We start from the raw sequence: 10,851 nt of genomic DNA, 5'->3' as shown, positions 1-10,851 counted from the left end.
GGCAACCCTAGTTCTCCATAAACCTCTATGAGGTGCAAAAGTAAAACATATATACATAGGGAGAATCTATACACATATATAACAAAACAGAACAAAAGTATAATCCTAAAAAGCCCACTTCGCTGCGGAGGACTCCAAACGCCTAGTGAGGTGCCTCTCGACCTGCATCTGAAAAACACAACATTGTATAGAATGAGAACTGGGGGTTCTCGGCATGGTAAAGGTGCCACGCACATAAGATATAAGGTCTTGGAAATGCCAGAGGCAATCTTAAAACGCTGACACTCAGATTACAAGACTTAAAGAACTAAAACAGAAACCATAAAGTAGGGTGATTTTCTAAGGATTCTAACTAAACCAAACCTTAAAACTTGACTAAACTCCCTAACTTTCCGCCTTTTCTCCGATCCTCCAACACCAGCGGTACCGCACACGAACAAGCAAGCAAGGGCAAACACAGCTAGTATAAAAAGTACTACAATTAGCGAATATAACAATTAACATAGTAAGTTCACTTAGGCATTCCCAATTAATGCACAACAAGCAAGCAAACAATATGCACATGATGCATGCCTGTCCTACTATGGCTGATGAGTCTCATCTGTCGGTTATCAAACCAACCCGACAAGTCCGGCTGCTAAACCCTGGACTATCACCCGTCGTGCATCCCATGAGTCTGCATAGCTTTTTCTCTTCTCATTCATAATTCATTTATATACATAAAATTGCTCAATGTGGGTTAACCTTCCTGGGAATTTATAAGTGCCCAGTCACCTCTTATGACGTAGGGTCAACAGAGTATCGAGTCTCAACCTAGAACACGTGGTGGCAAGCCACGGTTCTTTAACTCAGGAAAACTCGTATATCAGATAATCATTTCACATTCATTCATTACTTACTCATCATATAATTGCACTTTTATACATAACTCATCACAACCCGGAGCAAGTGGGGGCGAAACCACAATCCTTGCGTCTACCCAGGAACCTCTATACTAACCAACCTAGAGCAAGTGGGGCAAAACCACAACCCTTGTGTATACCCAGGAGGTACATTCTCATATGACCAGGAGAAACAAAGGAGGGGATCCTAACCTCCCACCATCTCGCTGGAGGCGATTTTAAATACCAGGAGGAACAAGGAAGGGGATCCTCACCTTCCATCATCTCCTGGGGTCACTGATAAACCCCAATTTTGTGGTTTATATTGTGTAGAATTTGGGGGTTTTGTCAATATTTCTCACTCTTATTCACAAGAATTGCATGGTTTTGTGTTCTTTTCCTAATTTTTCTTCATGATGAAAAACATGCTTATCTTGCCTTAGAATTACTATATTTTGATCCTCTTTTATTGTCATTCGATGTCGTGATGTATTTGTTGAGTGATTTCAGGATTTATAGGGCAAGAATGGCCTAGAAGAGAGAAAAAAAGCATGCACAAGAGGAAGAAACATGAAGATTTGGATTTTGGGAATTCCAACATGGGCGCGCACGCGCACCTCGCGCGCATGCGTGGATGTGGACAGCTGGAAGCGGCACGCAAGGATGGACGCATTCGCGCAGATTAGGAAATCCACACCAATGGGCACGCGTACACGGCACGCACGTGTGGATCACAAAAGCAAATGGTGTGCACGCACGCATGGCGCGCATACGCGGAAATCTGCACGTGACCTCATTAAAGGAAATTGTGCCTGGTGATTTCTGAGGCTCAAGAGGCCCAAATTCAAGCTGGTTCTGCATGGAAAAGACCCAAGGATGCTAGGGGGAAAGGGGGGATCAATCATTTTACACTTAGACATAATTTTTAGCTAGTTTTAGTTCTTAATCTTCTAGAGAGAGAAACCCTTGTTCCTCTCTAGATCTAGCTTTAATTTGATCTTCCCTTGTTGAATTTTGAATTGGATCTTGTTAATTACTAGTTTCAATTGTTTAATTTGAATTCTCTAGTATAATTTTGTTTAGATCTTGTGTTAGTTTTATGTCTCCTTGTCATTTGTCATTTTATACCCATTTCATGAATCTTGTGGATCTTGATTTGTTATTGTTGCATTGATGATTTCCATGATTAATTGTGTTGTTTGAGTGATTGTATGTTGATAATTGTTAATGGGTACTTGTTAGTTCCAATTTAATTACAATTTGAATATGTCTTTTCTTAATGCTTACCATGTGTTTGATGAAATGTTTCCTTTGATTATGGAGTAGTTTTCTTTACTCTTGGCATAAGCTAAGGGAATTGAGTGACCTTGAGTCATTGGGTCTCATTGAATTGGTGATTTGAGAACCCTAGGTGATCAATTTGATACCCATTGACACTAACCTACTACTAATTTAATTACTAGATATTGGGACTTATGGATTGATGTGATCAAACTTATTTAACGTACTTCAAGCCTAGGAGTAGACAATACGTACTTAAGGCTTTTGAGAAGTAGACTTAGTGGGTTGGTACCTCATAATTGTCAATGTTTGATATGGAGACAAGGATGGCGATCTCAATTCCCATGCTTAGCCAAGAGTTGCTTTTATCATTCATATTTGAAAACCCAAAAATCTTGATTGCTTTGTCTTAGTTATAGTTACTTGTTTAGTTTAGAATAGAATTACATTGGATGCTATTTTATTAGTTTGGAATTATTTACATCTTGCTTTAGTCAATTGAATGAGTATCTTGCATTCCAAGATTACTTGCTTGTTAAGATTCCTAGTTTAATTTCCTGCTCATGACTTGCAACCCTAGATTTCTAACCAGTGTTGAAGCACATGTTTGCCCATTCCTTATGAGACGACCCGAGGTTTGAATACTTCGGTTACTTTTATTGGGGTTGAACTTGTGACAACCAATTCCTTTCTAAATTTGACTCGAGGATTGTTGTTGGGTAGAGCTATACATAAAACAGGATTTTATTGAGAAATTCTATACCAACATAGTCTTCAACCATCAATCGCACTTTCGAAAAAGAGTACTCAGATGTAACATTTATTTCTTTTTTTAGCCAGTTTCATAATTCAAGTAGTATATATATATATATATATATATACACCCTACCTCCTCATACCTAAATCATCACTTCAAAAACTTTAGAGGATCCAAAATTAAGCTTTAAAACATAGAACTAATTTGCTGAAAATAGGAGTCACGCGTACGCATGAGAGTGCATTACTGAAAAGTCACGCGTACGCGTGAGCGTGCATTTTGGCCCATTTTGCGTACGCAGCCCCCTTTATGTGCACGCATGCGTGTCAAACAAAAATGCATGATCGCGTAAAGGAGATTCGCGTACGTAAAAATCCCAGGTCACGCGTATATGTGGGCCTACGTTTTATCAAAAATTTTGGCTAAGTCTGAAACCTGCAGAATTTCAATTTTGAATCCCAAACTTTCGACGCGCATAACTTTTTCATTTTAAATAATTTTTCTTCCGTTCTTTGAACGGCGTAAACTTTATGAACCCAATTTTTATATACAATAGATTTAAAACAATTTGGGGTTCGGAAGCTGAGTTATGGCTCATTGAAGTTCGCCCAAAATTCTATTTTTCACAAACAAACTCAAACCTCAATTTTCATCAAAACCAAACTCAATGCCCACTTCCCATACATATATTCAGCATAGAAACCTGTCATAGCATACCAATATAGCCCTACTATCTACTCTTCATACCACAATCAATCATGCTTCACTCTTACCCAATTCACACCCTAAGTTTCTCACTTCCATCAACAAAATCACCAACATTCCATCATATATACATATATAACCAATAAGATCAACTTGTCAAACAATATCCAAATACTAAATGGCATTATAATTCCACTATCACAATGATCACCAACACATGCTTAACTTATATCATCAATCAATATCATAAACACTAAACATTCAGCATACTTAATCATTCCAACCTATCCTATTGGTCATCTAGCCTAAGTTTTCATAAGACAATATATATTAAATACGAAAAACCTAAACCATACCTTGGTTGGTTCCTCCCTGAGCTAAAAAACACCAAGAATTCAAGCTTCAAGATTCCCAATCAACTCCAATGATTCCAGCCACCAAGGGTTTATTCCAAGAGCTCTAATTCACCAATTCAAACTCCAATTTAACATGATTTCAATCTAATTCATACAATTCACTAAATTAGCACAAGGGTATACAAAATTGGACAAACCACAAAGGTTTAGAGTTTCCTTACCTTACCCATTGATGATTGGAGTATAATCTAACAATTATCCAATGTTAGATTGCACCTAAACTACCAAAATTATCAAAATTGCTCAAAACTCAAACTAATTTCGTGGAGAAAGGGGGCACAGAAAATTGGGCACAAATTGGAGAGAGACTTACCACTTCGTTCGAATAAAATTGAAGAGGACTCCGAGACAAATGCGCGACCGCAAACGGCTCGTCAATCGGAGCTCCAGATTGAAAGTTACGAAGGATTGAAATAAAACGAAGGGTCTGTGAATTTGTTTTGTTCTTCCTCCCTCTTGTGTTGAGTTTCAGCGTGGCTTGCTGAATGGAGGAAGAAGAGTCAATGCTTCTTTAAGTGTGTGGGCTGATTGGGTTAGGCCTTGGGCCCATTTCGGACCTGGTTCGACCAGTTCGGCCCAATCTTGGGCCAAATTCTTTGAAATTAGTGTCAAAATTCTTATTTTAATTAGATCTATCTTATTTTACTATAAAATTTATATTTCCAGTTTATTTTATTAAAATTTAATTTATTGGCTAATTATTCGCTAATTTTACGGGGTTTACATCCTACCCACCTAACAAAGAATTTTGCCTTCAAAATTTGGATTTAGTTATCTGAAAAGAGGTGTGGGTAGTCCTCCCGCATATTTGATTCGAGTTCCCAAGTATACTTCCCAATTCCAGAGGTTACTTGAAGCATTAGATCTTCCCTCAGTTGTACTAGTTCAATTTGACACCTCCATCCACTTTCTCAACACCCAATTTAAGACCTTAACTTACTCAACAGTTCTTTCTCTTTGGTCATCCAAGCAATACTTAGAGATGTTCTGCTCAGGCGTCCATCACCACTTAACGATGTTGTATTCACGCACATCCTAAACCCTTTTGATAATGCATCGCAATAATTCCGAGTAGTTAATTAAGTTCGAGTATCATGACTACTGGCACAGAGGTTAATCTTTCCCTCGAGATTCGATAGCTCTCTTCGCATTCAGGCATCCATACAGACGGGGCATTCTAGCGTGTTAACTTACTCATAGGCATTACGGTCAGCAAGAATTTAAAGCTCCAAAACTCCTCTGAATGGCTCACACTTACATGTTTCACTTTCTGCATCCAAAAGTCTTGCCCTAAGAGATCAACCTCTCGATGGTTACAGCTAGGATTCATACACGATACTAATATAGGCTCGAGTTGATTTTCAAAAAGACATTAAGCTCGAAAGACGAATGAACAATACGAACGACATTCATTCGAAACAGAGTTGTACCAAAATAATGGAATACACAAGAAGAAGAAATAAGGCGCGTCTCAAGAAAAGAGTTCAAATCAGGGACCCTTGGTAGAAACAGTGCATAAAGAGTCAAAGAAGTCTCAGCTGATTTTGAAGAACACAGTTTGCGAATAAGAGCAATCTTACTCACAACAAGTTCCCAAGATTCAAGGATTACGTGTTTATACCAAGACAAGCTCAAGCTCATCCAGGAAGAATCAAAATTCATGTGCGTAAGGAGTAAAACTGGAAAGACGATCAAGTTATTTAAGAAGAACTCTAGATAGAGTTTTGGTGCGCAGATTTGTGACTCGCACAATTGAACAAGCAAGTGCACTGGGTCGTCCAAGTAATACCTCAGGTGAGTGAGGGTCGAATCCCACGAGGATTGCCGGATTGAGCAAGTTATGGTTATCCTACAGATCTTAGTCAGGCGAATGAAAAGATAGTTGTTGTTTGTTGTAGGCGCATAAACCAACAATAATAATAAAACGTAGAAACAGTAATGAGAGATCAATTAAGGCTTTGGAGATGCTTCTTCTTCTGGATTAACACGTCCTACTAACTACTCTAATGATGAATGATTCCTTCAATGGCAAGGTTGTAAGTGATTAAGCATTGGTCGTGGTCATTAATCTCCTCAAGTCCAAACAAAACACTCGAATAGGCTAGATCAATCTGGGAGAGGGTGAAGCGCACGCAATTCAATCTCTTGATGATCCTACTCAAAATGCCACAGACAAAGTCGGATCTTCTAGATCAGAGAATGACGCTCTATGATTCTAGCCCTTAGAGCTACAGAAACCTCAATTACCCCTGACTAATAGGATTTCATGTCACAAATCTCAATTAGCCCAAGTAACTTGTTGGAATCCGTGATGCACTCTCAAGCTATAGCTCAATACTATCCGGGTCAGGACTCGTAAAGAACTCATGTAGAATAGGGAGTCATACCCCAAATTCATAAAGATGAAAAATGACAATGCATCATAGAATAGAATCAAACATAGACTGAAGTAGAAAAGTAATTGCATTTATCCATAGGAATCAGCAGAGCTCCTAACCTTAACTTAAGAGGTTTAGTTGCTCATACTATACAGAAAATAACTTGTAAAGTTCGAATGTGGTGGACCGCTCTCTAAACAATGGTGATCTTTCCTTATATATATACTAATACTAAACCCAAAGAGACATTAATTATAATTAGAAATTACAAAAATGAAATAAACTAGGCTAAAGTTGCGAAAATCCACTTCTGGGCCCACTTTGTGAGTGTTTGGGCTGAGCTTGGCTTCTAACATGAAGGAGTGGGCGATGAACGCCTACTAGGGGGGTAGAAATGCTACTTCCTTCCTCCCTTGGTGGCATTGAACGCTAGGTTTGGGCGTTCAACGCTGGCCTTAGTCCTTTTGGTGCGTTGAATGCCCACTAGGGGATAGTTTGGGCATTCAACGCCTGCTTTGGGCTGTTCAATCCGAAGAAAAGTATAGATCATTATAAATTTCTGGAAAGCCCTAGAAGTTAGCTTTCCAAAAACGTTGAAAGAGCGTCATTTGGACCTCTGTAGCTCCAGAAATGCTCGTTTGAATGCACGGAGGTCAGAATCTGACAGCATCTACTATGCTTTCCTTGCCTCAGAATCAGACATTGCCAAAATTTGCCAAATTCACCTAAAGTCATAGGAAAAACACAAAAGCTCTAAGTAGTATCCAAAAAGTGAATTTTTCATTAAAACCTACTAAAACATAATAAAACTTAACAAAATATACTAAAAACACTAAGAAAATAACATCAAAAAGCGTATAAAATATCCGCTCATCAGAACACCAAACTTAAACTGTTGCTTGTCCTCAAGCAACCAAAAACAAGTAGGAGTAAATGAAGAGAAAGATAGAATAAGTTTCAGAGTTTTCCATAAAGCTCAGTTCTAAATAATTGAATGCGGCTAATAGCTCTTTACTTCTAAACAGTTTTGGCATCTCACTTTTCCTTGAAGTTCAAAAATATTCACATCTCTTGGAACTAGAATCTGAATGATATTATTGATTCTCTTAGTTTAGCTCTTATTAATTCTTGAACACAGCTTCTTTTGGTGCTTTGCACCTCTTTAACCTAGACGTGACTCTAAGCGTTTTGTTTTCCCGTATTACCACCGATACATAAACGCCACAGGCACTTAACTGGGGGAACCCCTTGGATTGGAATTTAGCTTTGCTTAAATTTCTAGTCAGTGGTGCCCAGAGTTCTTAAGCGTACTCTTTTGCTTTTAGATCACGACTTTAATTGCTCAGTCTCAAGCTTTTTACTTGACACCTTCACACCACAAGCATTTAGTTAGGGATAGCAACTTATTTGAGCTTTTTAGGTTAATTTTTAACCCTCCTAACCATTGATGCTCAAAGCCTTGGATCCTTGCTCTTTTGATTTTTCTTTTGAGCTTTTCTTTTTCTTTTTTTTTTATTTTTCTTTTTATATTTTTTTTGCTGCTTTTTCTTTCTTCAAGAATCAATTTTTTTCAGAGAGTCAATAATACTTCTCTAAATTCTTTATTTTTCAAGAGCCAACATTCTCAACTTCAACATCAATCATGCACTGTTAGTTCATACATTCAGAAGAAAAATGCAAGGCCACCACATCAGATTAATTGAAATAACTCATGATATACTTAAAACTTATGCATCTCACAATTTCTTTTTTCAAATAATTTTTATTTTTAAGCATGGTGAGGATATAGAGGATATCTTATAACAGGAATAAAACAAGAAAATAAACTAGAAAGTAACAAACTACTGATGAGCGGATATTTTATACGCTTTTTGACATCATTTTCATATAGTTTTTAGTAGTTTTTATTAAGTTTTTATAGGTTTTAGTGCTAACTTCATATTTTTGGATTCTACTATGAGTTTTTGTATTTTTGGGTAATTTCAGATATTTTCTGGCTGAAATTGAGGAGCTGGAGCAGAAGTCTGATTTAGAGACAGAGGAAGCACTGCAGATGTTGTCCAGATCTGACCTGCCTGGATTCTACTATGAGTTTTTATATTTTTGTACAATTTCAGGTTTTTTCTGGCTGAAATTGAGGAGCTGGAGCAAAAGTCTAATTCAGAGACAGAGAAATCACTACAGATGCTGTCCGAATCTGACCTCCTTGCACTCGGAAGAGCTTTTCTGGAGCTACAGAAGTTCAAATGGAGCGCTCTTAATAACTCTGGAAAGCTGACTTCCAGAGCTTTCCAGCAATATATAATAGTTCATACTTTGCTTCGGATTAGAAGGTCCAAAACTGGCGTCCAACACCATCTTCCTGCCCCCTTCTAGGCGTCTAGCGCCCACAGAGCAGAGCCCAGCGTCCAAAGGCCCAGAGAGGACCCCCTAGCTGGTGTTCCATATCTAGAAGACCTCATAGCACGTGGATCTCATCAAGCTCAGCCCAAACACTTACCAAGTGGGCCCTAGAAGTGGATTTTAGCACTAAAAAGACTATTGTACCCTTACTAGTCATTAGCTTAGTATTTAAGGGATTTTATTCATGTCATTCAGGGAACTTACATCAGTTTTTCTCATTATACACGTTTATCATTGTGTTTTACCTTAATATGAGTTTCTAAACCTCCTAGGTTGAGGGGAGGAGCCCTGCTGAGTCCTATGAATTAATAAAAGTACTATTTCTTCTTCTTCGATCTGTGTTTGATCTATCTCTAAGATGTATATCCGATCTTCATTGTGATGAATAGAATGATCTGAAAAATTAGCTCTGTTCATCACACTAAGACGAACGTGCCTTACAAACACCCGTGTCTACTTGGGTTCGTGTGAGTACCTGGAAGAAAAGCACGAGCCAACAGCTATGTTTATACATCTCTCTGACGGTTAATCCACGACTTCGATGGAAACTTCTCAAGACACCAGTTCAGCCGATCTCTGGGGAGATTAGGGTCTCTGTGGTATAGGCTAGAATCCAAGAAGCAGCGTTCTCTGATCCGGAAGATTCGACCTTGTCTGTGGCGTTTTGAGTAGGATCGCCAAGAGGATAACTTGCTAGAGCTTCACCCTCCATTGGATTGAATGACCAAGGGCCATGGCGTTCATTCTGTAGTAGAGGAGATCAATAACCACGGGCAATGGCTTTGATCACTTACAGCCTGCCATAGAAGAAGATCATTCACAAGCAAAGAAGACAGTAGTACCAGAGTTAGTTCAGAAAGACAAAGCAACTCCAACTCTCAACTCAATTCCAAGCATATAATTCCTAATAGCTAATCCAATTGGTTTCATCCCTTCCAAGCATTTATCACATATAATCAATCAACATACAATCAACAAACTTCTGATTCCGCCTGAGTAAGACCTGTAAGACAACCATTGCTTGCTTCAAGCCACAATCCTCGTGGGATCGACCCTGACTCGCTCAAGTATTACTTGGACGACCCAGTGCACTTGTTGGTACTGCTGCTATACAAAATAGTGTGGGTTTTGCATACATGCGCACCAAGTTTTTGGCGCCGTTGTCGGGGATTGTTAAGTCCATGATTTTAATTTTCTTCTTCTTGATTTTCAAAAAATTCTAAAAACTTTTTCAAAAATATTTTTCTTTTCTTTGTTTAATTTTTGTTCTTGGTATTGAGTCCTTCCTGTTCATGCTTTTCAATTTCAAAAATTTTTAAAGCTTTTTCAAAAACCTTTTTCATATAGTTTATTTTTGGCATCCTCTGACTTGTGTTCTTTGAATGTGTCTATTTTCTTGTGAATAGTTGTTCCTGTGAGTCTTTCCTTCTAAAAATTTTTCAAAAATAATTTTTCTTTGTTTAAATCTTGTTTCAATTTTTAAGTTTGGTGTTTTCTTTTTATTTTTCTTGCAATTTTTGAAAATTTTGTCTTGGTTTTCTAAAAATTTTAAGTTTTGTGTTCTTTTCATGTTCTTGAGTACTTTGAGTCTTCTTCTTTGTGTTCTTGTTAACATTCAAAGTGTTCTTATGTTTTATTTGTGTCTTGATCTTAAAATTTTTAAGTTTGGTGTCCCATTGTGTTTTCTCTCCAAACTTTCGAAAATTGGGTACACTAGATCTAAAAATTTTAAGTTTGGTGTCTTTTACTTATTTTTCTCTCTCTTCAATATCTTTTCTAACCAACTTTTAACATAATTTTCGAAAATAACAAATAAAAATTCAGATTTTGATTTTAAAATTTTATCTTATCTTATCTTAGTTGTCAAGTTTTCAAAAATCAAAATTTTCAAAAGTAAAAATAATATCTTTTTAAAAAAAATCTTATCTTTTTCAAAATTAAAAAATCTCATCTTATCTTTTTCAAATTTCAAATTTTTAAAAATTTATTATTTTTCAAAATCAATTTTCTAATCTTATCTTTTTGTTTCA

The sequence above is a fragment of the Arachis ipaensis genome, chromosome B01 (assembly GCF_000816755.2).
Source record: "Arachis ipaensis cultivar K30076 chromosome B01, Araip1.1, whole genome shotgun sequence".
In the NCBI taxonomy this organism is placed as follows: Eukaryota; Viridiplantae; Streptophyta; class Magnoliopsida; order Fabales; family Fabaceae; genus Arachis; species Arachis ipaensis.
Note: the sequence above shows the minus strand (reverse complement) of the source record.